Genomic DNA, 27,666 nt, shown 5'->3' with positions numbered 1-27,666 from the left:
TTGATTTCAGACTAAATAATATAACAGTTATCAGCAAAAAAGCTGTGTTTTCATTCAGTGTCATCTCTCCCTCTCTTCTCGAGGAGCATTGACAACTAGAACACTGAAGAAAATGTGAGTGGTGCTTGCAGTGGCAATTCTCAGCTCACAAAATGTTACAGTGGTGTTAATGAGTCAAAAGAGACCACCCCCATGTCTCTATGATGTTCTGATGCAGAGATATAGCTCTTGTAAAAAGGATTGATAAGGTGTCCTAATTGGTTGGTAAGGAGTTAATTGGCATGCACCAATGATCTCCAAGCCATGAAAGGAATAATACATGATGACCCAAGATTTTAGATGTACTGTTGGAGTAGTTTAGGCAAAAATACCATATTTCTATCTCAAAACCACTAGGTGGCGCAATGACAAAGTTGTGCATGCAACCTCAGTTCATAACTGTGTTACATGTAGCTAGTTTTATGACTATACACTTTAGTTTAGTGAAGAAATAGTTGTATGACCATAGGGCTTGCTTGATATGAAAGATTTTATTCAATTATAGGGCCACCTAGTGGTTCAGGCATACCAATTTTTTTGTGTGGCCTCAGACTCTGCTCATACATCAGCGTATCAAATCTGGTGAAAAAAATTCTTTTCGTTGCGAAGTTATAACAATTTATGTATAAAAACACAAATTGTAAAAGGTAATTTTTCGTTTTTTGCAATTTTCGGGCATTTCTGATGAAAATTTTAATATAACGCCAATAGAACTTTTTGTTCAGAAGGTAATGCAATGTTCTTCCTATGGTGTTTTCGAGTCGATCGGAATAACGCTCGCGGAGATATTCACGCATGTTTTGTAAGTGCTGTTTTGCTACGCAGGGCTAACCGTAAGGCGAAATCTAGCATGTTTGGTATCGTTGGACTCGGCGACTATTCAGGACTCCTAAAAATCAAGTCCCGTCAAAATACGTTGATCACAGCCAAAGTTATAGGTGTAAATAACATCTGTCTGGCCACTAGGTGGCGCTGCGACGAAACTGTGCATGCAAACTCAGTTCCTGACTGGCATCACAAGTACCAAGTGTCGTGTCAATAGGCCTAAGTTTGACGAAGATACAGCCTAAAATCTGTTTTTTTGCGCTCTACGTAAAATTCGTTAAGGTGGTATTTGACAACGGATTGCTGTATCGAAATTCTTTTGATAACTTTTTGCCATGAGTGTCTCAAGATGATACATACCAATTTTCGTGGCAATCGGACAAAAGCTCTAGGACGAGTTCGAAAAAGTAGGTTTTTCGAATAATTCAAAATGGCGGGAAAATTTTCATGACGGAAAATGACGTCATAGAGTGTAATCGAATCGTATTGAGCCAAGGAATCAGAGGAAGCAAGAATTTTGTTTCTAGGACTTACGGATCAGAAGTTATAAGCAAAAACATAAGTGCAATTTTGGACTGTTGGTGGCGCTAGCGGGTTTGACATAGAGACTCCAAATTTGCTGTGGGGACACATTGGAGTGTCCTTTATCAGTGTGCCAAATTTCATAACTTTCCTACGTACGGTTCTATGGGCTGCCATAGACCGCAATGGCGGAAGAAGAATAACTAATAATAATAATAATTAATATAGCTGCAAGCAGCAATGCCGGGGTCAAGCCAAAAAGGGCACAGAAGAAAGTAAAGTTGAATTCGGATGATCAGTTTAAAGAACCTAAGAAAATCTCTTGATTTCAGACTAAGTAATATAACAGTTATCAGCAAAAAGCTGTGTTTTCATTCAGTGTAATCTCTCCCTCTCTTCTCGTGGAGCATTGACAACTAGAACACTGAAGAAAATGTGAGTGGTGCTTGCAGTGGCAATTCTCAGCTCACAAAATGTTACAGTGGTGTTAATGAGTCAAAAGAGACCACCCCCATGTCTCTACGATGTTCTGATGCAGAGATATAGCTCTTGCAAAAAGGGTTGATAAGGTATCCTAATTGGTTGCTAAGGAGTTAATTGGCATGCACCAATGATCTCCAAGCCATGAAAGAATAATACATGATGACCCAAGATTTTAGATGTACTGTTGGAGTAGTTTTAGGCAAAAATACCATATTTCTATCTCAAAACCACTAGGTGGCGCAATGACAAAGTTGTGCATGCAACCTCAGTTCATAACTGTGTTACATCTAGCTAGTTTTATGACTATACACTTTAGTTTAGTGAAGAAATAGTTGTATGACCACAGGGCTTGCTTGATATGAAAGATTTTGTTCAATTATAGGGCCACCTAGTGGTTCAGGCATACCAATTTTTTTGTGTGGCCTCAGACTCTGCTCATACATCAGCATATCAAATCTGGTGAAAAAATGTCTTTTCGTTGCGAAGTTATACCCATTTATGTATAAAAACACAAATTGTAAAAGGTAATTTTTCGTTTTTTGCAATTTTCGGCCATTTCTGATGAAAATTTTAATATAACGCCAATAGAACTTTTTGTTCAGAAGGTAATGCAATGTTCTTCCTATGGTGTTTTCGAGTCGATCGGAATAACGCTCGCGGAGATATTCGCGCATGTTTTTTAAGTGCTGTTTTGCTGCGCAGGTCTAACCGTAAGGCGAAATCTGGCATGTTTGGTATCGTTGGACTCGGCGACTATTCAGGACTCCTAAAAATCAAGTCCCGTCAAAATACGTAGATCACAGCCAAAGTTATAGGTGTAAAAAACATCTGTCTGGCCACTAGGTGGCGCTGCGATGAAACTGTGCATGCACACTCAGTTCCTGACTGGCATTACAAGTACCAAGTGTCGTGTCAATAGGCCAAAGTTTGACGAAGATACAGCCTAAAATCTGTTTTTTTGCGCTCTATGTAAAATTTGTTGACGTGGTTTACGGAAACGGATGGACGAATTGACATGAATTCCATAACTTTTTGCCGTGAGGGTCTGTAGATGCTACATACCAATTTTCGTGGAAATCGGGCAAAAGCTCTAGGACGAGTTCGCAAAAGTAGGTTTTACGAATAATTCAAAATTGCGGAAAAATTTCCATGACGGAAAATGACGTCATAGGGTCCGATCGAATCGTCTTGAGCCAAGGAATCAGAAGAAACAAGAAATTCGTTTCTAGGACCTACGGATCAGAAGTTATACGCAAAAACATAAGTGCAACTTTGGACTGTTGGTGGCGCTAGAGGGTTAGAGATAGAGACTCCAAATTTGCTGTGGGGACACATTGGACTGTCCTTTATCAGTGTGCCAAATTTCATAACTTTCCTACGTACGGTTCTATGGGCTGCCATAGACCGCAATGGCGGAAGAAGAACCAGAATAACTAATAATAAGAAAACTAACAAATACAATAGGGGTCTTCGCCCCTTCGGGGCTTGACCCCTAATAATAATAATAATAATAATAATAAGAAAACTAACAATAACAATAGGGTTCTACGCCCCTTCGGGGCTTGACCCCTAAATATAGCTGCAAGCAGCAATGCCGGGGTCAAGCCGAAAAGGGCACAAAAGGATGTAAAAATGGAGATTGGATAAGAACCTAGGTAAACCTAATAATTTTAGATGAAAAACAAAAAAGTTATCAACAAAAATAATCTAAGTTCTTGTGTACTGCAATCGTCCTTCTGATATTGACAATTATGCAACATTAGAGCACTGAAGGACATGTAAGTGGTGTTTGCAGTGGCAAAACATGGGTCACGTCATGTTACAACAAGTTTTATTAGTCAAAAGAGTCCACCCGCGTGTTTCTACGATGTTCTGAGGCAGAGATATAGCTCTTGCAAAAACGGTTGATATGGTATTCTCATTGGTTGCTAGGGAGTGAATTGGCAACCACCAGTGATTATAGTCAAAGCCATGAAAGAAATATCCATGATGACTTATGTTTTTTTCTTATGGTCCAAGCATTCAGTTTTTTTGTGTGGCCTCAGAATGTGCTCATATATCCGCTTATCAAACCTGGTGTAAAAATCACATTTTGTTGCGGAGTTATAACCATTTATGTGTAAAAAACACAAAATTTGAATGTAATTTTTAGTTTTTTGCAATTTTTGACCATTTAAATTGTAATTTATGATAATAATGAAAAGCTATATAAACAATCAGCTGGTTTATTTTATAGTCCATCAGGTCCGTAGCCAGCCTATTGAAAGGGGGGGTTCTTTTTTCAAAAAGTGGACCTTTTTTGCAGTTTTTCTCCTCCTTTTGTATGAGCAGGGCCATACGCAGGATTTTATAAATAGTGAGGTCCATATATGTATTTTGTAGGGCAGGGGTCGGCAAGTAACTTTGGCCGCGGGCCAATATTTTTTTTAGCCAGTAGATGGCGGGCCAACTGCTGTTGGCACACTTACGTCTTATTTTGAATTAGCCTAGTATAGGCTATCTGATCTTTTGTCAAGAAACATTGTCTTTATTTCCTATTTAAAATACGAAAGATGGCATTAAAAATGGCTAAAAACATGGTTATGGGTCTGTGTATCATTCGTTCAATCGTTTTTTAAATTAAAAACAAAAATGAAAAAATTAACCACCACGGGTTTTCTGATTGTGTGCTCAGATAAAAAATTAATTACTGGATTAGACAATTTTTTTATTTAACACCTTTATAGGCATAATATATAAATGAAATCATTTTAAACAGATCAAGTACTATTAGTGGTAACATTACAGGCATTTATGCTCTCATGAAAGACTCTTACAGTCCGACTTTTGAACTGTATTCCTTTTTTTATTAATATTTATCCGGGACACACACATACACACCTAAGGTTTAAGGAGGTCTCCGCTTTTTGTCCAGCTCCGACAAGGTTCTATTCAGTAAACCGCTTAAAATACACTCTGTGTTCACCAGCTTTATTTCCCGACCTGACGGGTCCGCAAAACTTAACGTTAGATCTCGTTCCCAGAATCTAAAATTCAATGTCTCTAACGAAAAAAGAGAGATGAAGTAGCCTATAACGATTATAAATGTTATACAAAAATTGTGTTCGTGCCAATATAAATATTATTTTAACATTGTATTGTTAGCAGAGAAAAAATGTTACAGAAAAAATAATGAAATATAAATAATAAATTAAATAGGACAAAGCCTCTCACTCAAACCGAAACCATTGGTTGCATAGTTGCTGTTCAAACAAATTGCTGAAAATCCTCCTTTGCCAAATTTATTTTTAAAAGGAGGTAAAGATCAAAGAACTATGCGTTAGGAAAATTAATAATGGCTTTATTTTAATAGACATGTAAAACCATATTTTGGCGGATTACTTTCATTTTTTAACGAATTTACCTGCCCATTTAGTCTTAATAATTAACGGTAAACGAACTTGACTTGCTGTCGAACCTAAGGTCGGGCTCGAGCCCCAAGTTCAAGTAACAGAACAGAACAGTAGATTCCTTTAAAATCTACGTTAAAAGTGTAATAGTTAAAATATTACTGCAGTAAAAGAGTTTATTTTATCATATTTTGTGTAGTGGTTTCTAAATGCCTGCAATTACTTTTCAGTAATTTGCAATGTCACGGAGTTTAACGTCTTCACGCGTGACGCATTGACATGATTTACGAGGTAAATTTGCAAATGATTCATGAAGTCAAACCTCTGCAATTATTTGATTGATTGTGTTTTAGAAGTATGTTCAAAATCTAATGACAGTTATGATCGCGGATGCGCTGGTAGAGAAAGAGAACGAGAAAGAGCGGCCGGTTAAGATTAAACTAGCTATTATACGCATTTTTTTCAGGACATTCTTGCGAGCCGGTGGCAACTTGTCCACGACGCAAATATTTTTTTATCAGGTAATACATATTATTTGTCAGTGTGTTATACGCGAATAAATAATAATGAAAAAAGTTCAAAAGTCGGACTGTAAGCGAATGAGACTTACCGGAAAGGTTTCTATTCAAACCCTTATTAAAACCCTTATTAAAATGTAATCTGTTAGTACCTGATCTGTTTAAATTTATTTCATTGGTATATGTCTGCTAAGGTGTTCAATTAAAATTTGTCCGAACCGTTTTCATTCATTTTTGTTATTTTTGATCTGAGCGCACATTCAGAAAACGAGTCGTTTGATTTTAGTTCAGGAAATAAATAATAGAAAAAGAAGTCGTTTTTCTTTCTTTCTTTTTTTTGGTTTTAATTTGAAAAAACGAATGAAGGAATGATACACGGGGCCATTTTTGTAAACTGTTATTTTAAAATAAAAAAGTGTGATTAAAAATTTTTTTTTTTTTAAAAACGGATTTCAAATTAATCCGACGGGCCAGAAAATATTACTGGCGGGCCACTTTTGGCCCACGGGCCGCCTGTTGCCGACCCCTGTTGTAGGGCATGCACCCCAGGAAAAAAAAAATATTTCTCTGCTCTACATATATGAATTTCAAAAAACATCAGAAAACCAAAGAATTAAATAACTATAGATTTCAAACTATGTCAGTACGCAGAAGATTTGTGTTGGTCATTATAGGAATGCATTGTAATAATTATTTTACCATCCTGGGCACAATGGGCTGTCAGTAAAGTAAACATAGGCTTACTGAATATAGGATCATTTTAGTGAATTAACTAAAGGCCATCAAAAATTAGTTTATTAAATTAATTCAAAATATGCACACACTTATTATACACTTTATATGCTTAAATACAACACAACTGCAGGGAACTAGAATTGTATAAATGGGTTGGCAGAGGCTACTTTAGGGGGTCCATATCCCATGAAAGAAAACTGAAATTATTAAAAAAGCATAAATGAATCTATGATTACATTACCCACATTAGATAAATATTCTTCTTGCCCTGCATGCATTATACTAACTGTGTAAGATGTAAACATAAAGCAAGCCTTAATTTTAAACTTCTCACATCTGATTTAATGTCTGGTAATGAAGCAAAAGGCTTCTTGTTAACTGCAGTTACTTTAGTAAAAGTTGTTCAGAAAATCAAAATTCCACGATACACCTTAAACTTACTTTTAATAGCAGAGCTCAACACTATAGGTTACAATCAGGACCAGTGAGTGACTTTCTGTTCTTTTGTTGTTTAATTAACTTTAATGACTTCAACAGGTACTGTTTATTGGGCTTTAAGACCGAATGCAATAAAATGTTTAAGCCAAAAGATGAATGGGCTCATTTAATCTCCGTGCATGCGCATTACCGGTGGATGAAGCGTTGTACTGCGCACGTGATGCGTGGCGTTTTCAAGTTCAAGCTTCGCAAGTTCGCATCAGTTCAGTACAACACAGTGAATTTAATCATACAGTAAAAAAGACATCTTAATGAATTAAAGAGTGGCGTTGAATTTTGTTAATAAACACGTGCTGAATAATTGGAAGTGAATTACTGGAGGTAGTTAAAGCAACGCATTAAATTTGGACACCCATGTGTGCTCAGCTGCAGTAATGTTTCTTGTCTTGTCACCTTGACAATCACTGCGTTTCATATTTCACATCATTAAACTGCTGTATAATAGTCAGCGTTTGATTACTTACATCTTTCTTGCACTTCCACTAACTGCGAATCTGACCCCTGTGTTGCACCTCTGTCTGCCTGGTCTGATTTTATTGGTCATCTCGGAATAATTTTGACTTTATCTTACTTAACGGGGTTGAGCTCAGACCTGTTGGCTTGTGACACCACACTACCGCGAGATCTATTTAAAAGTATACTGAGTCATTTACTATTGAATCGGTCTCGCGGTGCTAAGACGTCACATGCCGATCGGTCTGCGCAGCGCAGCCAGAAGTCAAATGAGCGCTGAGCGTTGAGTCAAATAAAGCGAGTATCAGAAAATGACAGAAATCATGCGTTCAGCTTCAATAATGTATCATATTAATTTGAAACAGGAACCCAGAAGATTTGTCACAGGCATTGATTAAAACAATGACAATAATCAATCGAAAAAACGACTTAAATTCTGGATCTTTTGGCAGTGAGGGGGGGTCCGTTCGAACCACCCGAACCCCCCCTGCCTACGGGCTTGTCCATTGATAATACAACAGAATTCAATGCACTCAGGTCATCTTATAGAGATTAGATGTCTCATTGGCCGCTGGGCACTGAGAAATATAGCTGCTATCTTAAACTGGTCGTAGTCCTAGTTTTGCTGCATAAGTGCTTTCTGAAATAGTATTGATTATCCCAGTTTTTTATTTATTTATTTAAATACATTATTTTGTTTACTTTTGCTTCTCTGGAAATAAGTTGCCATGAAAAACAATTTGCAAATTTTTTAACGAGTATAACTTTTATTGTAACTTGAAATAAAACAGTTTGCTTTGTACAAAGTGTTTGTGTTAGCAAAAAGGCAATTATAACATGCAATGTGATACAAACTGTTGTTCACAAAAATAAGCATAATTTTGTTAAAATACAACTGAAATATACTGTCTTTGTACAAATATAATAAAGAAAATTTACAATAACCAAAATGACATATTGTTCTTTTTTGGACTAATGTACTCAACTATTATTGAGACAAATGAAATTGTGTAGTTTTAGATTATGCAGGAAAATGAAATGACACTTTGGTAATAACATGTTATTAAGTACACTCTAAAAAAACAAACGGTGCTATATAGCACCAAAACAATTGCTTTGGATCGTAACGATAGAAGAACCATTTTAGTGCCATATAGCACCGGTGAAGAACCAGTGAAGCACCAGTGAAGCACCAGTGTAGAACCATATAGGGGCCATATAGCACCACATATGGTTCTACATAGCACTATATGGTTCTACACAGGTGCTTCACTGGTGCTTCACTGGTGCTTCACTGGTTCTTCACCGGTGCTATATGGCACTAAAAATGGTTCTTCTATCGTTACGATCCAAAGCAACTGTTTTGGTGCTATATAGCACCGTTTGTTTTTTAGAGTGTAATGTTGATTGGGTCAACTTGAACAAAAGAGCTTGCCATAGGCCATATAATTGTAATAAGGACAATAGGCTTTAAAATGTCCTTTTTTTTTTGTTTAATGTGGAAAACTTGAATGTGTGATCCTAAAAAACATTAGTTATTTCACATGAAATAGAAGAAATTACTTTTAGGTAAAATGAAAGTCAAGATGTGAACAATTATGTCTATTCTAATGCAATATGAACAGTTGAAAATAGAAAAAGTTAGTTGCTGTGTAAACAGAAAATTTTGTTTGCACCAAATGTGTAAATGAATCTTATTTACGCATTATTTCCCTTGGTGTTTTTTTTATAGGTTTTGTTTTTTGGTTTTGGGGTGATGTCACATTTTGACAGGTTGCTGTACTGAGCCACTGCTTTTGGCATTATGTCAGTTGTTCCTTCTGTGTTCACTTGATTTTCTGTACTTGCATTGTTTATCGTATTTGTTATGTTCTCTTCTGAATCTACTGCAGTATCATTTGCAGAGTTGAACAATTGTTCGAGCATGGGCTCATTTGGCATGTCAGTCGTTTCTTGAATGTTGGTCACATCTGTTGAACGTTGCTCTGAAGAAACCTCAGAATTTGGCAAGAAGTTTGCTTCAGTTACTCTATTTTTTCTATGTTTAACTTGGAAAGTGTCTGATTCCAGTATTTTTGCAGCCCAAACCTCCTCTTTAACGTTACTATCTTGCTGTATATTGAGAAGGCTGCGCAGGACATTATCATCGATCATGAAGTCAGACATTTTACCGTCATTTCCTTTGATTGTTATTTTAGCCTTAAACACTTTCGTGATTGATTGTGTTTTACAATATGCGGAACATTTTTGACATCTGGTGATAGATGTGGTCATGTTTACATTTTCTAGCAAATGCTGCTTTGGGCAAAGGTAGTTACTTTGCACCTCTGCGGTCATGACCTGTCCCTCCGTTGTCCTGGTATCGTCTACAACTTTTGCGACTTCACATTTCTGATCTGGCATAAGGGTAATTGTAGTTTGAGAAGTTGTGCTCAAACATGTTGTAGACAGAATTTGTCTTACTGACGCATTGCTGATTGTGTACCACTTGCCAATTTCTAAATGTGTTTCACCCCAGACACAAAGGGACATGCTTGCAGTATCATCTGCAATGGCGTACGTTCTTTTTCTAAGGTTATATCCAGATCTTGTTACACCGGGACAATCCTCTGTCAGCATGATAACTTTTGCAGTTATGTTGACCTAAACAGAAAGAAATTTAATTAATTAGCAAAATTATTTCAATGTATGCATAATAGTATGAACTTTGTTATAAATGTCAAAAGGAAAAAAATAGCAAATTGTTCAAATTGTTTGATTATGTTTTTTTATAACATTCCAGCATTTATGGCTGTAGTCATGAGAACTAGCTTGGCTGCCAACCGAACTTTGCTCCATCTACAATGTTTCAGGATGGGAAGTTTTGTCTGGTGTTGCTCCATTGTGGCTCAAGTATGTTTAACCCAGGGCTGGTTGAACCAATGAAATTGTCGTTGTTGGTTTTATACGATTATGAACAGATGATCAAAAGTAACATAATCAACCACGTCACCAAAGATTGCGTTTTTTCAAACTGTTGAATTTAAACTCCGTTGTTCTGATTGATTGTAGGTTTATCAAATTAAGTGAAGAGGCATTTTTTCTTGTTGCATTTGAAACATACCCCATAATTACAGCCCAATTGAGCGGTATCAGACTCAAATTTTGACTACAATTGAGTATGATTATGTTAGGCTAGGTGAGAACTGGTTAAAATGTAAACAGGTTGATTTAGACAAAGTAATTAATACAGTGTTTGTGATGTTTTTTTTTATTTGCTTGTTTTGGGCTTTTGTTATGAAATGTGTATCTGGATTAAACTCACGTTGATAGAGGGACAAAATGTACAATTTGCATAGACAACAAAATGTAAAGTTGTTAAATATGTAAATGATAGGGATGTAATGGTATTAAAATTCCATGGTATGGTAGAACCTCGGTTAAGAGGCCATGGTTGAACAGTTTATTGAAATTATTGAAATGTTAAAAGGGAAAAACAAAAAAAATTAAGACTTGGGGAAAACGTGCTGTAACAGTATTAAACAATGATTGATCATGAACAATTAACTATTTTATCATGTCATCTTTGTTTAATCATAACTGTAGAGGTATGAGGTGGGTTAAGTGACTGAAAATCTCTTTAATAAAATAATTGCAGCAGATGGACTTTTTTATTTCTTTATGCTACTAGACACTTGTAAACGCTTCCTTTATAGTCTTTTGGCCAGACTGGATTTTGTTTCTGGTATCTTCACTAGGGATGCATTGAAAGGAAAATTCTTGGCCGAAACCGAAAGAAAATGAAAAACTCATCCGAAGGACGAAAACGAATATTTTTTATTTATTTTTTCATTTTGTTAATTTTCACACCATAGCACAAGTTACATTCAGAATGCCCTTTTTACTAGATTTATTTCACATTATTTAACAATGATTTTTTAAAGATTCCAGCAGTCATTATAGAGTCTTAACCCTGTTTACTTCTCTGATCAGATAGCTATAAGGTAGGCTTGTTTAAACTGTTTCAGTTACATTTGACCACATAATTGAGTCTTGACTAAATAGATGTTAATATAATCTTCTATTTCATGACTAAAGTGTGATCCAGTAATAAGCAAAGCACGGTAGTTCTCTTTTTAGAGGTATGCTCATGAAACAGTCTTGGCATCTATCACAGATTAGTTCTACCATATTTTAAATTAATTTAATTATATTGTTTTCTTTGGACAATGGTTTTCGTGAATGAATGGAGGTAAGAGATTTAAAAATTGGGTAAATTTAATTTAAGATCTCTGTAAAAATCTGGCTGTTTTTAAGGGTTTTTAATGCCTTCAATTTAACTTTCTGAATGTTAGGGTGGGTTGCATCAACAAGGATTAAACTAATCCGAGTTTAGAACTAATCTAGGATTTGTTGATCTCAGTTTAATTTTAATTCGAGTTCTGTTGCACCACTTAAATTTAAATGCAGATTAACAAATATTGGATTAAAACTTTAACCTGTATTATCTGCTATTTATTTTGTTCGCCATGATGAATTTGCAGGTGTAATTAAACAGCAACAATGTTGATGTTATCATTCAAAAAGGAAATAAATTTATACAGGTAAAAGTAATGTAATTTTTGTAGATAAATTACTACATACATCGGTAATCTAAAGGGCCGATTCAAATAAAAACATTTGACAATCTTTTCAAACAATTTATTGTATTGATTAACAAATGAATGTTGCAATAAATTTTGCAAAGCTCAGATATTGTGATATAATAAACTATATGTGCCGACACATTTGTCATGTAGCGCCATGGTGTGTCTGTTCATTGTCTGCCTTTCAGTTTCTGACTGGAACGCCACGTGTCACCACTCACTGATGCTGTCAATAATCTTTTTGAGCTGTCAAACTCACTTTGTTGAGATGTTATAATAAACGCATCTTTAAATAGCCCTATCACAGTCGCGGTGTCTGTTTTTGATGATTTAGCCACACATTTAATTGTAAAAAAAAAATATTTAAACCTCCTCTTATGCAAGTTTAAAGTTAATCTCAACAGATTTAAAACAGAGTTTAAAGTAATGGATCAATTATTAAAAATAATCTAGGTTTAATGTAAAAATTTAAACCTGGATCAAAATGATAGTTTAAATTTAATCCTGATTATTGTTAAACAGGTTTAAAGTTTGGGGCAACAGAATTATTAAATAAGCCTTCATTTGAACCAGATTTAGGCTTAATACTTGTTGGTGCAACCCACCCAAAGACTTTTTGAGAATCCTTAGGAACCTTGGGAAATATTGTTAAGTAGGATTATTTAATGTAACTAGGGGTGTGATGAGACACTTATTCCACGAGACGAGATGAGACGAGACATGACATTGGGTTCACGAGAATGAAATGAGGTTTTTCCTCAATAAGAAATTCTCAATGATAAAATAAATGGGAAACAGAAATCATATTATTTTGAAATGTTTTAAGTAATTTAAGATTGTACCTAACAATTATTTTGCTAATAATTAAGTTATTTAAAATTTAAGGTAATTGAACCCAATTCAACAATAACTTTAAAAATGACATAATAATGATGATGCAATAATAATTCATTTAAATTTAAATTTTAAAATAAGTAAATAAACATACTGCAGTAATGTGGCTTTTGTTTAAAAAAATTGCATTATGTATTATAACAAATGCCTGCAGGTGGACCAATGAACCTGTTTTTACTTTCAGTTTGTTTAAGCCAGTGGTTCTCCAAGTTATCCCTGGAGGCCCACTGCCCTGTACATTTTATGTTGCCTTTATTAAATACAGCTGATTGTGTCAAATGAGAGAAACATACAAAATGTCTAGGGCAATGAACCTCCAGGAATAACTTTGAGAACCACTGATTTAAGCCAAATTAAGTTTAAATCATTTTGAATCTTAAATATTTGTCCAAGTCTTAACAATCGAATTTATACATTGTTATGCTTGAGTAAGAACACGCAAAGATAAAATCACGTAGTCAGAGTAAGGGTTTAATCTGCTAAAATGCTTTACATCTGACTCTGATCAACAAACATAGCAAACATTATTGGAAATGCAAACAAAAAACCACACGCAGTAAAAGACAGAATATAATGCATACACTGTAAATGGTTTATACAGAATCTTATCTTAATGCTGATTAGGGATGTTAACAATAAATCGATCTTTGATTAATTGTCGATGAGAATTAAATTGATAAAACTTAACGTTTGTCGAAAAAGCAAGAACGTGTGTCCGACACCTAGCCTGGTTAGCCAGACCTACATCAAGATGTAAGGTCTGGCAACTCTTCACACAAACTGCTCAATGCAAGGGGCGGGATATAAGGTTGTCCCTCAAAATGCCTCTGCACGCAATAGGATAGCGCTATGACGGATCAGAGCAACGAAGAAGGTGACGTAGTTACCGTAACCAGTCGGCAAAACTCCAAACACATCTTTCTTGCTTAAAAAAGACTTCAGTAGGGTTTATTTGCTCTTCTCTCAAAGAAAAACATAAGTCTAAGTCCTCCAGAGTCGCGGCCAAAGCCGCTTCAAAAGATAGCTGTTCGCCAGCAGCAGCAGCCATTCTCTGTTTTCAAGTAGGAACCGTTGCAGCTCTGTCGTCATCATGTTAAGCCCGCCCCACAGACGCTACACACGATGTGATTGGCCTGACCAAATTTTGGTTTTTGGACCGGTTAAGTGTATTGTGAGTGCCTAGACTAAACCCTGGCAGCAAATATATTTTGCGGCCGCTAGGGTGCGTCTAGATTTCTAGGCTATCCGACGCCTGCACAAAGCACATAAACAGCTGGTGAAAAAACTAACCAAGTGCAAAGAAGTTAAACTAGCCATGATCACAACAATGCTCGATGCTAAACACACACTTGGGCTTTATGTCCTCATTCGAGACGAGGCTGGCTACTAACGCAACAAAATGGCATCGCAGAGGATCTAAGAGGGTCCAATGCCAGAAATCTAAACACAGTTAGGATACTGAAAGCAAAGACCCTCTTCAGGGAAGCCTGCAAGATTAGCATAGCAACGCTGCTAACGCTGCTTTACTCAGGGAAGGAGTCCATTAGCCGTTTTTAATAAAGAGATTAAATTGAAAAACTTAAATTCTGGCAAGAAACTGTTAAATGTAAACTGTAACTGACTTTTGTTACACTCCGAATGCCCGCAATATATATCATTGATCATCATCATGACTGGCTGAGGTGCGACACGCAGGGTTCTTGCAGGTTTCAGCAAGTAAAATTTAAGACCTTTTAAGACCATTATGAGTAAAATTTAAGACCAACACGTCACATAGAAATTCTCAAAATGTTCTATTTTTATTGATTCAGTTATAGAAAAATATAAAAGAAACACAATATTAAAACAAATACTCAAAATACACGGAAATACATTATGCTTAAACCTATTAGACCACAAGTGTTTGTGCCGACAAATTATATCCATAGCCTACTAATAAGAGATCACTTAAACTAAGGCCTACTCCTGGCTTAAGCTAATCACTGTCCAGGAAACCACCCCATAACGTTTATGCATGTTTATGTGCATGAAGAAAACTAAATGGACCATTAAAAGGCTGTTCGTGGTTTATTATGTGTTGCTAACGTTATCCACGAAGACTGTTTCTCAATCCGAAGGCTTTAGCCAGAGGTCACACTTCTAGGTCTTATTTCAGAATATTAACATTAAAATTAACTTTTAAATATTGATTATTATTTTTAGTTAATTGTAAATGGTTGTAATATGCTTAATATGACTTACAAATGTAATGCTCAGTTAACTTATCTAATAAACCAGGCTTGATTATGTATGCAGCAGCCTTCCTATTTGACCTCCGGAAGATAGAGCCTTCTGGGGCCGTATTCACAAAGAATTTTAAGGCTAAAAGTAGCTCCTAACTGGCGAATTTAGAAGCAACTCTTAAAAATAATAGGCGTGTTACTCCTAAATTTAGGACTCCTAATTTTTTTCACTAAGAGTAATTCACAAAGCATTTTAGCCCTAAAAGTAGCACCTAAGTCTGGGACAGCTTAAAAGAAGTCGAGAGGACTCCTAACTCACTAAGACCTATTCACAAAGGATCTTAAAATGTCTTAGGTGCTGATCCTCCTTAACATGGACAGTTTCACCAACTCAAAAGCATTGCACATACTTAAAAGCACACTTTAATGTAAGCATATTGTTTATGACATTTGTTTCATAATTCATTACATTCATGACAAGCAGGAAGTTTTTTAGATTTACATGAAACAATAATGATATTAAATATTTAATATTATAGGCATACCTGTTGCCATGCTAGTCTGTTTAAAGGCTGCAATCTCAACCCTCTACTGCGATTGTAATGCATATACCACCGCCTGTCGCATTCGTCCGGGGTCCGCGACATAAGCGGGAATGTTGCATTGATCTGCAACAAATCCTCTCCCCAGTGATGCGCGGGTTGATCGGAAATGAGCGGATGCATGTGGTCACCCGTGGTCACGAGTCATCCAAAAAGATTTTTTATGATATTCGGGTCGCGTTCGGTCGGGTCGTTTGAAATAAAGTTGGCAATTAACTATTAAACAATTACTACTTAAAAAAAATGCTGGCCAGGGAGCGGGTTGGGTAGGCCTACACTATTTATTTTTTATTTTTTGCGGTCTGAGTTGCGGGCGGGTTAGTTGAAAACGTTGGTCGGGTGCCAGTTGTTTTGTACATTGACCCGCACATCACTTTCTCGCATGTCTCACGCTTAGTTTTGCTTGATATCTCAGTGCCGAATTTCCCTTTTATTACGTTTCTTTTTTCCAGCACCAACTGGGCCAGCAGCAGTAACTGATCCTGCATCCATTTGGGCTTTCTTTTGGCAAGTTCCACCATCATTTATTTATTACATTAGGCAGGCTTCTTTAATATGGGCAACATTTCCTTGCTTTAAGTAGTCTATTTAGGCTAATAGGATGTACATTAATCAAGCAAGTAATGCAAAGTCGTTTTATTATTAGGCAATTGGCGGTTTTCCATTTGTATTAGGCTTGATTTAATTTAATTTAATTCACGACTTTTCTTTAATATATGCATTTTGATGGCATTACTATTATTATTTTGTACAGGACACAGACATATTTCGATATTGTAATTCCATGATTTGGTGCGTCTGTGTTATGTTACGCATGACAGCCCTGTCATCTAACAACCAATCACCGTGGTCATTGCGAGGCAGCTTGTGCATGAGAATTGATGTCATCCGTAGCAACGAAGACTAACTCTTAGTTTAGGAGTTATCATTTTTCCTTACTAAAAGTAGGTCTGAAAGGCGTTGTGAATAACTTTTAAGAGAAAACTCCTAGCTAAAATCTTTTAGTGCGATTTAGGAGTACTCTTAGTGATAAGATAAAATGCTTTGTGAATACGGCCCCAGATTAAGAAACGCTCTGATTGTAACACTATTCATTTAACCATAACTCCTAAAGCATTTGCGTTATGAAAATGTGTGAATTGTTCCTAAAAGAAGACAATTGTGCTTTTTTGCAATATATGGTTTATTTCGGTACTTTCTTACTTTCCGTCCGCCAATCGCTGCTGTTTGTTGAGAGCTGAAGGGAAGCGCAGAGAGAGCATTATTAAAGTCAAAGAAGTAAACGTGGTTTGAGCAGTGAGGTAAACAAAATCGTCCAAAGTGAAAACTGTGTAACACTTAAGTTGATTTGTTGTTGGTGGCTCGTGACTCAACGGCCCGACTGTTTAAGTTGATTTTACATAAAGTTGATTTTTTTTCCTGTTTCTGGGTCCTCTATGTTTCAGAACCTGGCAAATACTCAGATAAGCCACTGGCTAGTTGGTTAAATTAATCCAGAAAAGATTTTTGCTTACACAAAACTAAGTTTAAGGTTTGTTTCTTGCCTAGCCCACAGTATACAGTTAGACAACAATACCTGTAATATAGCTAATGGCACCATTTGCATGGATTATGACAAAGTGTGGACGGCGGTTTGTTTTTTAGAGACCCACCCATCTTTCTGCCTTTGCCACTGATTAGTTTTTCAGCGTTTTAAATTACCATTTTATTTTCCGCGGACAACGCTTTTTGAGAATGAACGGAGGTAAGACATTTAAGACTTTGGTAAATTAAATTTAAGACCTTGCATAAAAATCTGGGCGTTTTTAAGAGTTTTTAAGGCCTTAAATTTAACATTCTGAATTTTAGACTTTTTAAGACCCAGTGGGAACCCTGTACACGCTAAACACTGTTGCGGGTTTTCTAATGGAAGGTTAAAGTCTTCATAAAATAAGCATCTTTGCTGAAAGTACGCCGCAGGTCTAAAGCTGAGGTAACGACGGGAAAAGTGCCCTTTCGTGTGCTTCTTGGATATAATTACAACAAGCGGTGTATTGACGACTTAGAAAGCAAGGTGAACAACTACAAAATAACACTTGATGATAATGAAACTTTTATTTTGTTATGGATGCATGCGACTGTGCGGAGTGCCCGTTATGAGGCGGAGTTTACTGTGTCTATTAGTCATTATATTTCATTACGAGATTAAATTGATGATTTTTATCAAAACACCAACTTTATTGACTCATTTTACAATCCCACTAGCATATTATTTAGACAAAATAAAATCTTTTAATTTGCGTGAGGAATCTGGCATTTTTATGCACACTTTCATGTCATTGGCTATATGCCACTGCTGTAATGGCTTATTGCACTATTATTACAGTGGCCGTGTCTCAAACAGATGAAGCCTCTGGTGTGCTGCCAACTTCATCTGCATTATCAACTTAACTGAGTATTATGTTCGGAAGTCATTATCATATTACAACAACTTACAATTAACTAAATATAATAGTGAAATATATAATTGTATATATTTTCTAAGGAGACATTCTTTATGACGTATGCAGTCTACAAATGGGACATCTAAAGGATGCAGCCTTTTGTTAAGGAAAAGGCCAGCAGATCAAATATCATGACATAATTAATTTTGCGTTACATATTTAATCTTGCAAGATCTTTCCACGAGATCTCGTCACACCTCTAAATGTAACCATGTCAAAGAACCTAATTAGATATAAATAAATTCCAAATTGTTTAGTAAAGGGTTTACAGATCAGCATGCAACATAATTGATTTTTTTATTTTGTTTTTCAGTTTCTGACACAACTTACGTAACAATAAAGTGACAATTTATTTACTTGCTTAATCTGACTTGTTGATGATAGGAGCTGTACATCAGTATTATGTATTAAGTTGTTAAAGTTTACGTAAAAATAGTGTGAAAATTGTGTTCCTTAAATTAAAATTTTTTATATATATAAAATTAGTTTTTGTTGACATTGGGGATGAGTCAATTAGTGGTTTCATCATTAACCACAATAAAATGTCCTGAAAGTTAGTATTATTGTTAAAAATATAATTATCATTATAATCGTGTTTGATTATGGTGATTTGGAAAAATCGCACAAATCCTATTCAGACAGAATTAATTTGACCCAGATGTGGATTTACACATTGTTTTTTGCAAAAGGAGGCAGTGAAAGTGATTGGGATGTTTTTTAGCAATCCAAGAGGACAATTTATTTGTTTGTTGATTTTTAAAAATAAAACTAGTTAAAATGTTTCAAGTCTGTGTGTCAGTTAACATTTTTATTTCATTTTAGTAAAAGCATGATAATATTGATAACCATGATAATTTTGGTGTTATCCGTGATAACTTGTGGATTAAGCACATGCCTTTGGTGTGAGAGACCCGTGTTCGAATCCATTGTGACATGCCAAAGTGTCCCTGAGCAAGACACTTAACATCTTATTTCACCAGAAGTGTGCAACCTCTGACATAAATAGCAATTGTAAGTCACGTTCGATAAAAGTGTCAGCTAAATAACTAAATAAATGTAAACTTTGGTCACTATAACAGTGTTATGAAATTTTCATATTATCCCATCCCTAGTTGACAGCAATACAAATATCTATTTTAACAAAAGATGTAAATGGAAAATATTAATATAAACAACAATTTTACCCTTTGATATTCTCTGGGGTCTTCTTGGATATCTTTCAGTTTCTGGTGTTGAATGGTCTCCTGCAGCTTTTCTTCAAAGGCAAATGACAGCCGACGGACACATTTTAATGATGAACTGTTATTGACCATTATGTCCATGTCTCCTAAAAATGAGTAACACAGATAACATAAATGTTTGTGTAAAACTTGGCTTAACCAAAGTACATTTTATTTGCATAATAACAATTGTAATACTAATTAAAAATTATATCTATATTGTAAAAGAACAATTATGTTTTATTTTGAAATATGACGTTTATACAGCAAATTATTAATTAGGGTTGGGTGATATCTTGATATTTATAAGTATATCTATGTATTTTTAAAACACAAAAGGGATTTTGATGTATTATATATTTATATAATGTTAACATTTAATTGTGATGTTTCCACTTTGTTTGTTTGCCTTCTTTGTAGGGGTGTCACTTTTCTCCAAATCCTTGATTCAATTACATTTTCAAATCTTAGGTCACAATTCAATTCTCGATTTTTACATATTTCTTGAAAGACAAAAATGATATGCCATTAAATATTATTATTATTATTATAGTTTTACATTAACATGCACATTGCACAACTCGCATGGGAGTTTGTGGGCTTCACTTAACGCGAGAGCTTGTAGAGAGAGGATTCCTTCTTGCATGCACATGGACTTAATGTGTGCGTCTTGTACTCCTAGCATCTGAAATAAATCTAGCGTCATAACCAGCTGTGTTGCTTTCTGTCTCACGTGCACATGCTCTCGCATTTGTCCGAAGTCTAAACATAAACTAAAGTAGTAATCCTTACGTATTTGTTCAGTTTTATGCCTTTCATGCGAATTGAGGCAAACTATCCCTTTTGTTTAAAATATAACTTGCTGCATCTTTTCACCTCTCTGACTATCGCGCACATGCAGAGAGCTGCGCTACGTCCAAAGTCAGATCACTAGGTAGTAATCCTGTTTATGATATGCATTTTAAGGAGTTGTAGCAATACATCCTTCGTGTTTAAAATATGATCGCGTTTTGCTGGACCAATGTTTTTAAAGGTATCTTTGAGAGTTTTTCCTTTGTTTGGCAAGCTGGCCGGATGTGACATGGGGGTAAGGCAGCATTGATGATCGCATTTTTTTATTTGAAGTTTGAAGTTGTTACTTCATTTCGATCGATTTCTATTTTAAATCGAAATTGTGACACGTTTACTTTTTGGGTGCTGTGCTCCTTCCTGCTTTATTGGTTTGTATTTTGGTAGCACCCACAACTAGCATGGAGGCTACAGAACTTGTTTAAAATAAAGGAGAAATAGATGCATTATATGGAGATACTTTGATTTTAGTCATTGGACGAACAGCAGACAGATGTGAATGTGAACCAAAGCTTCTAGGAAAAATGATTAATCTGCTGAATGTATAAGAACGAAGAACGAAAGACTTGCACGTTAGGTCTTCATGTCATGTTATAGAGCGTCAGTGGTCATCAAAGTCCTTCAATGACAAAGCCAGTTATATTAAACGAGAAATAAAATGTTTAACAATAAGCTTTTTGTTAGACTTTAGCAGAGGTGGAAAGTAACGAATTACATTTACTCACGTTACTGTAATTGAGTAGTTTTTTTGTGTACTTTTACTTTTTTGAGTAGTTTTTCAAATCTGTACTTTCACTTTTACTTAAGTATGTTCTGTTTAAAGTATTGTACTTTGCTACATTTTAAATCATGTCCGTTACGGAGTAAATGTTTTTTTTTTAAAGCAAGGCGATAAAGACGCGCAACGGATGATTGATGGGCGGGGGAACACGCAAAAATAACCATGTAGACAGACGAGACAGGTGCGCTCTAATGCAGACCTGCCTCAGTTCAAATCTTATGAAAGAAACACCTGGTCATATTTTAATGACCACTTTCCACTGACACTAAGCAAGTGTTTCATTCCTATGAAAAGTAGGATTCATGCTCTTGAGTCCGAAATTGCCGACTGGGTTTTTACAGCTCATTTGCACGACGTGTTTTAATACCATGAGCATTATCTTCCGAGATCTAGCAGCTTCGTGTCAAGTCAAACACAACTTCAGAATGTCCTCGAGAATGCGCAGGTCATTAGACTTTGCAGAGAGAGAGAGAGAGAGAGAGAGAGAGAGAGAGAGAGAGAGAGAGAGAGAGAGAGAGAGAGAAAGAAAGAAAGAAAGAAAGAAAGAGAGAGAGATGGAGAGAGAGAGAGAGAGATGGAGAGAGCGTGAAAGGAGTATAAAGGTCTGACAACAGGTACCCAGGTCAGGGAAGCTAGAAGACAATAAACGTGTCAAAAGTATATAGCCATGGCACTCATCTCATTATAAGCTCATTTAAGCTATATATAGTTTAATAAAATTATGTATGTTACCAGCAATACATCAATTACAACCTTACTATTGTTTGTACCTTATAGTGATTGTATTTACTAGCTGCTGACCACCTTCAAAAGTGCATAACTTGCATGTAAAAATCATTAAACAATTCCATAAATGTTTCTTAGTTTAAAAAAAGCTTTTTATTTTATAATTTTTTCGTTATTGCACTTTATTTGTAAAGATGTTCCTACAATTAAAAACAACTAGTTTCAGATTTATAATCCTTTGTCGTTTTTGAACTATAGTAGAATTGTCTACCTCTCCACGCTGTAAAAAAGCAAAGTTAAAATGATTTACTTTTTACTTGAGGAGATTTTTAGATCAGTAACTTTAATAATCAGGCATGTGATTGGCTAAGGACAAAAAAGCAGGAAAATATATTGAGACCCCCCCCCACACACACACGCCAATCAAACTGGTGGCGGATCTATACGGATAGTAAAGTAGGACCCATAACAACTTATCTGGAAAAAAAAACACATTTTAATTTATTTTACAGCTAGATGTGCAACATGCAACTGGATGTGTAACAGTGGGAATCAAAAGCCAAGTGTCTTGTCCACTGCTCCATCACCACCTCTCTCTATATCAACAACCATGATAAAAAATATGTTTTAACTTATTTTTGTTTTGCATTTTTACACAACTTTAACAGCTAAATGAGCAACATGCAAATGTTCATGTCAAAAGAAGGCCTATTTTGCCGACATCCAAATAAAATGTAGACAATGGCTTATAAAGAACTAAAGGCATGGCTACTTTTAATTTTATACTTTAAGAAAATTCCCAAGCCTATACTTTGATACTTTTACTTGAGTAAAGAAGTTAAATCAGTACTTCTATTTTTACCAGAGTATTTTTTTAATACAAATATCTGTAAAATGTGCTACACAGGACCTTTAGTTATAATAAAGTGTCTTAAAGGTCTCTTTTTCTAATTTTAGACCCCTGTAGATGAGTAACTTTGTTAAACATGAACAATAGAAGGTTGACACTAATAAATAAAAGTAATTGTACAAAAAAGTACAGGAGCTATTTATTTTAATCAAACTGGTCAACCTTAAAACTTTAAAAACACGAAACCTTTGAAACAAACGATGATACAGAGGCCGTTTCTCAATTCTAAGTCTGCAGCCTTCCGGAGGTCGCATTTCTAAGCTGCATACGTTATCAAGACTCATCAAGAGTCACAATATTGACAATTATGAAGTTTACTATTATTCTTAGTTAATCGTAAATTGTTGTTATATGTTTATCAGGGCTTGACATTAACTTTTTGAGGAACTTGTCCTTTGGTAAATTTGTGTTTCACTTGTCCATGCACAAAAGTCACTTGTCCGGGTAAAGATTTATAATATAATGTATTTTTTTGTGTTTTGCTAATCAGTGGCAGACCAAGGGATTTTTCATAGGGGTGGCCAGGCAGGGGCCAGCAGTTACTCTGGGGTGGCATATAAAATCTCTATCATCCAACCTTAAAATACTTTTAAGTATTATAGTGTGTTAATCAGAATAATGTATAACATACAATTGCTACAATACTTTACTTTTTCAATTTATAGTCATAATTCAACCTCCATGTTTTTTAAACTATTTAATCAAATAAAACTTTTGAAATTTACTTTGAAACCAGAATTTATATCTCCCATTGCTGAAAAAAATAGAGACCAGAAAATCATGTGAATTTTGAAGGCTACTTTAATGTATTTTACTAAGATTTGTTTGGCTGCTTCTTGCTACTCTTTCTGAAGAAGAATGCTATATCTGCTGCCTTTCTCTTCATTTTTCCTTCATTTCAATGATTGTCTGACATTAAAACACTAAAGCAAAACATTAAAACATTACCATGTTTTTAAAAACTTATTAGGGTAAATGTATCTAGATTATCTGTTATATATAAAATCAATCTTAATCCTAGCATTTACGCTGTAATGTTCATGTGGGATTTTTAATGTACAGTGACGAACTCTGTCAGATTCAAATCGGCTGTCGCGCGGCGCAAACACACACAGAGGCGCGCTGAAAGAGAGATTCTCATTATAAAATAGATTCTTAAACAAGATTTTAAGCCCATTATGTGTTTTTACCGAACTTTAGAAGAGAAAACGCAGTGATGAAAACGTGGTTGAAGTGTCTGTCATTTATATTCACGCCGGAGCCTGAAGAAACATCACTCTAGACTCCACTCTGTCCCGCGACTCCCGCCCCTCCGTGTTCGTCGATCAGGTTTCATGCACGAATGTAATGCTCAGTTAGGTTAAACGAGGCTCGATGACGTATGCAGCCTATGAGACCTCCGGAGGCTGCAGCCTTCCCATTGAGAAACGTTCAGAGGTAACTTATTTCCTTGCCTTTTTTCGGAACCAATATTGTTGCATCGTCCCTCTCTCAGTCGCCACCAGGATTTTCTGCAATGGCGCTCGTTTTTCCTCTCATTTCTGTGAAAATTGCTGCTCCAAATTCACCAAGTAAACCGACGTGTATATGTTTGCCGCTTTGTTTCGCGTCACGCGAGTGACAGCCAAACGTCGCAAATGAGGAGAAGAGAGGAGAGAAACGATCGGGTCTGATTGGTGAATACAATCATACTTCGCCATCCGCCATTTGCGAATGGTCAGAAACACGTCCTTGTTGGTACTTGGAAAGGAAGGAAAATGCATCTCTTTGTCATCTTACGTGCTGCCCGGTGTGGCTCTGTTGAGCGGGGACGGCGATTGTGGTTCCGTCCCGGGTTACCATGTCGACGGCTGTGAGATACCCCCCTCCCCCCTATTTTTTTTTTTTACATATCTGCATGATTCACGTAGGTCACATTTTCAGGTCGGAAAATCCGGAATTCTGGATTAATCCGGAAAAATCACATCCCTGAATAATATTTTACTTAAGTAAAAGTAAAGTAACTTTACTTTTACTTGAGTACAATATTTTATTACTTTTTCCACCTCTGGACTTCAGTTTTTTTTCTTTGTCAATCTTGGCAAAATGTTTATCTCTGTTTCTCTCTCTGCTCATGCACGCATGTGTGTGTGGTGACTGCTCAACATACACTGCTGTTGCAAATTTCTTAAGGCATGATGATAAATAGGTTATTCGCATTTTTCATGGTAAAAGAATATCAGGCTTGTGTAAAGTTAATGCAAAGGTTAGTTTGGGTCAAGTTGTTTAAGGAATGAAAATGAGGCAATTTTTTACAGTAAATTATTATTATTAATGTAATCAGGGATTTTTTTTAATGTTAAATGTAGTTGAAGCACTTTGTTCCTGTATGCAATGCCTTACTGAGTTCTTTTATTTTTGTCTATAAAAACATTGTAGTCCAATGTAGATAAAGATAAATCATTAACCATACAATATCTATAAATTAATATCCAAAATTAATTTTGTCCAATATTTGTAATTTATGATGTGATATCATGCAAATATTTAATAATTTGTGTGTTTTTTCTAATTTTGTGCAATATATTTATATGCAGCAGTGTCTCCCAAGTAAACCATGCATTTTTATTATGCAACATTTTATAACAGTATAAAATTCATAACTTAAGCATAATGTTACCTTTAATTTGTCGAGATGGTGAAAAGCTGATGTTACATAATTTGACTGGAGTTCTGTATAAAAAATGTGAGTTTTAAATTATTATGGGCATAACAAGTAAGTAATATTTAAACACAATAATGTGATATGTATTAGTAAAAATGCTTCCACATACCTGTCTTTTTCTGCATTCACAAAAATGTTGTGCTGGCGTGTTTTAAAGATTACTACACGGCTGTTCTTTTCAGCCTCTTGTAATAATCCGGTGAAATACTGTTGATCATCTCTTGATTGGCATATTTCAGAGATGTTGTGCAGATAACCTTCAACTTCACATTTTGCTTTTTTTTCCATATTTGAAGGACCTGTTATGAACTTAGAGAGAAAATAAAAACTGTTATATGAATTTTTTTTAAATATGGCGTAACATATATAGTTGTATAAGAAACAAATTATTAAAATATTATTTGATCCAAAAATAGTAACACTGTCTTTATTGCTTAAATTAAGCATAGTTGTATTTTTTCAGATCTACAGAAATGATTCAGGATGTTTTTAGAGCGTCTTTCTTTGCTAAGTAACCTAAGCATTGCTTCACGTTGTGGCAAGCAGCCACCCGCGGAGAAAGAATTTTTAAAATACTGGTTTCAAAATATATGTATTCATTATGTGAAAGACCTATATGCATTAATGTGCATGTGTGCATGCCCCCCCACACACAGACACAATACAGTGTTTCCTCTAGGATTTTTTCCAGCTGTGGCGGCAGGGGGCGCCCATGATGATTATAAATGTACATTTTAAAAAAATAATGTAGAAAATAGGCTACAGTAAACTAACATGTATTTTTTATCATTTTCATGCTGTCATTTACTTTTCCTTATATTTATAGCATATTGCTTTTCTATGTTTGATCTAAACTGTATTTTCTTAAAAATACGTAAGTTTTATAGCTTCATAGGGATCTTTCATTGTAGTTTTAATGTTGTGTGCAAGTTCGTGCTCGGGTTTGCTGTTGCAAAGTCACGCACAGTCCTGTTTGATAATCCGCACCGCTGTGATTGACAGAACATTTATCCGACATCAGCAGGCAGCAATTTTATTCCACACCCGGCCTGTCTGACATAAAGACCCCGACCCGGTCACACCGCAAATCGCGCATTTATAGAAACCTTTATGCCCTTCGGAGACAGATCTTAAACACAAATAAGCACGGGGACATTTAAAATCTGTTACCTATCGGAATCGAGTCGAATTCTGTTCTTGGATGTTAGACCCGCAGTTCACGCTCGCATATTGAGTCCCGACCTGGATCTACAACGCATATAACACGTTAATATTATTACACCCGTTACATCAAATATTAGAAGTTTCACCCGCGGGTACCCCGACCCTGTTGTTTCGTCTGAAAACAGATGAAACAGTCTCACCGTCTGCCTCCAGTTTTTATTACCAACGTCCTTCTCTTCCACGGGAATAAGTTTCCTTCCAAACAGATTCAACTTATGTCTTGCAGTCCTATATGAGTTGTATTCAGTATTTAGCCTTTTGTTTTTGGACAAACATCTTATCATTTAATGTGAAACTTTGTGAGTGTCGATCTGAAGCACAGAAGATTGACTGACAGCTGAGCGGTCAGCAGCGCGCTGCGCTTATAGCCTATACTGAATAACTAATGGCCAGATAGGTTGATAATATGAGTACAGTGATTACAAATGAATGTCCAAAAAACTCGTAATATGTTAAATCTAAAGTTTAATCATGTCTTTTCTCGCAGCCCCGCGCTTCGTCCGTGTATATGCGCCTGTGAACAGCATACGCGTGATGACCTTGCAACTTAAATTACCCTTAATTTATTGCCAGACAGATAAAAGTAAAATAACATTCGAATCTGTAAATTGTGTATTTTTATTTATGTAAACTCACAATAAGGAGAAAACCTTGTGCTTATTTAAAATAATTAAAAACATGACGTGCTTTCTGCTGCTTTGGTTTAACAGCGCATCACAAAAAAAGAACAGCAACTCAAAACTTTTTTATTCGTTTTGTCAATCTGATAATTATAACATATTTCGTGTAGACTTATTTATTTTATTATTATTTCTCAAAACAGAGACGTAGCCTAATCATCATCCGTTGATTTAAATCTATTTGTGCATGAACTAAACCCATGGGGGAAATAATGATATTTTAGGAGATTCATTTATAAATGAGTGAACAACGCGAATCCAGAAAGGAATTTTTTTCTTTCTTG

The 27,666-nt window shown here is 35.5% G+C and overlaps 1 long non-coding RNA gene across 1 annotated transcript; it reads right to left on the bottom strand.

The window, feature by feature from the left end:
* Positions 1 to 19,505: 19,505 nt before the first annotated feature.
* Positions 19,506 to 25,724, bottom strand: LOC135757514 (uncharacterized). Its single transcript, XR_010536284.2, has 3 exons — positions 25,588 to 25,724; positions 25,434 to 25,486; positions 19,506 to 19,615 (listed from the first exon to the last, which is right to left on the bottom strand). It is a non-coding gene; the product is annotated as an uncharacterized lncRNA (long non-coding RNA).
* Between the last annotated feature and the right edge of the window lie 1,942 nt (positions 25,725 to 27,666).

The sequence above is a fragment of the Paramisgurnus dabryanus genome, chromosome 16 (assembly GCF_030506205.2).
Source record: "Paramisgurnus dabryanus chromosome 16, PD_genome_1.1, whole genome shotgun sequence".
Classification (NCBI taxonomy): Eukaryota; Metazoa; Chordata; class Actinopteri; order Cypriniformes; family Cobitidae; genus Paramisgurnus; species Paramisgurnus dabryanus.
This window is presented reverse-complemented; position numbering and strand designations above follow the sequence as displayed.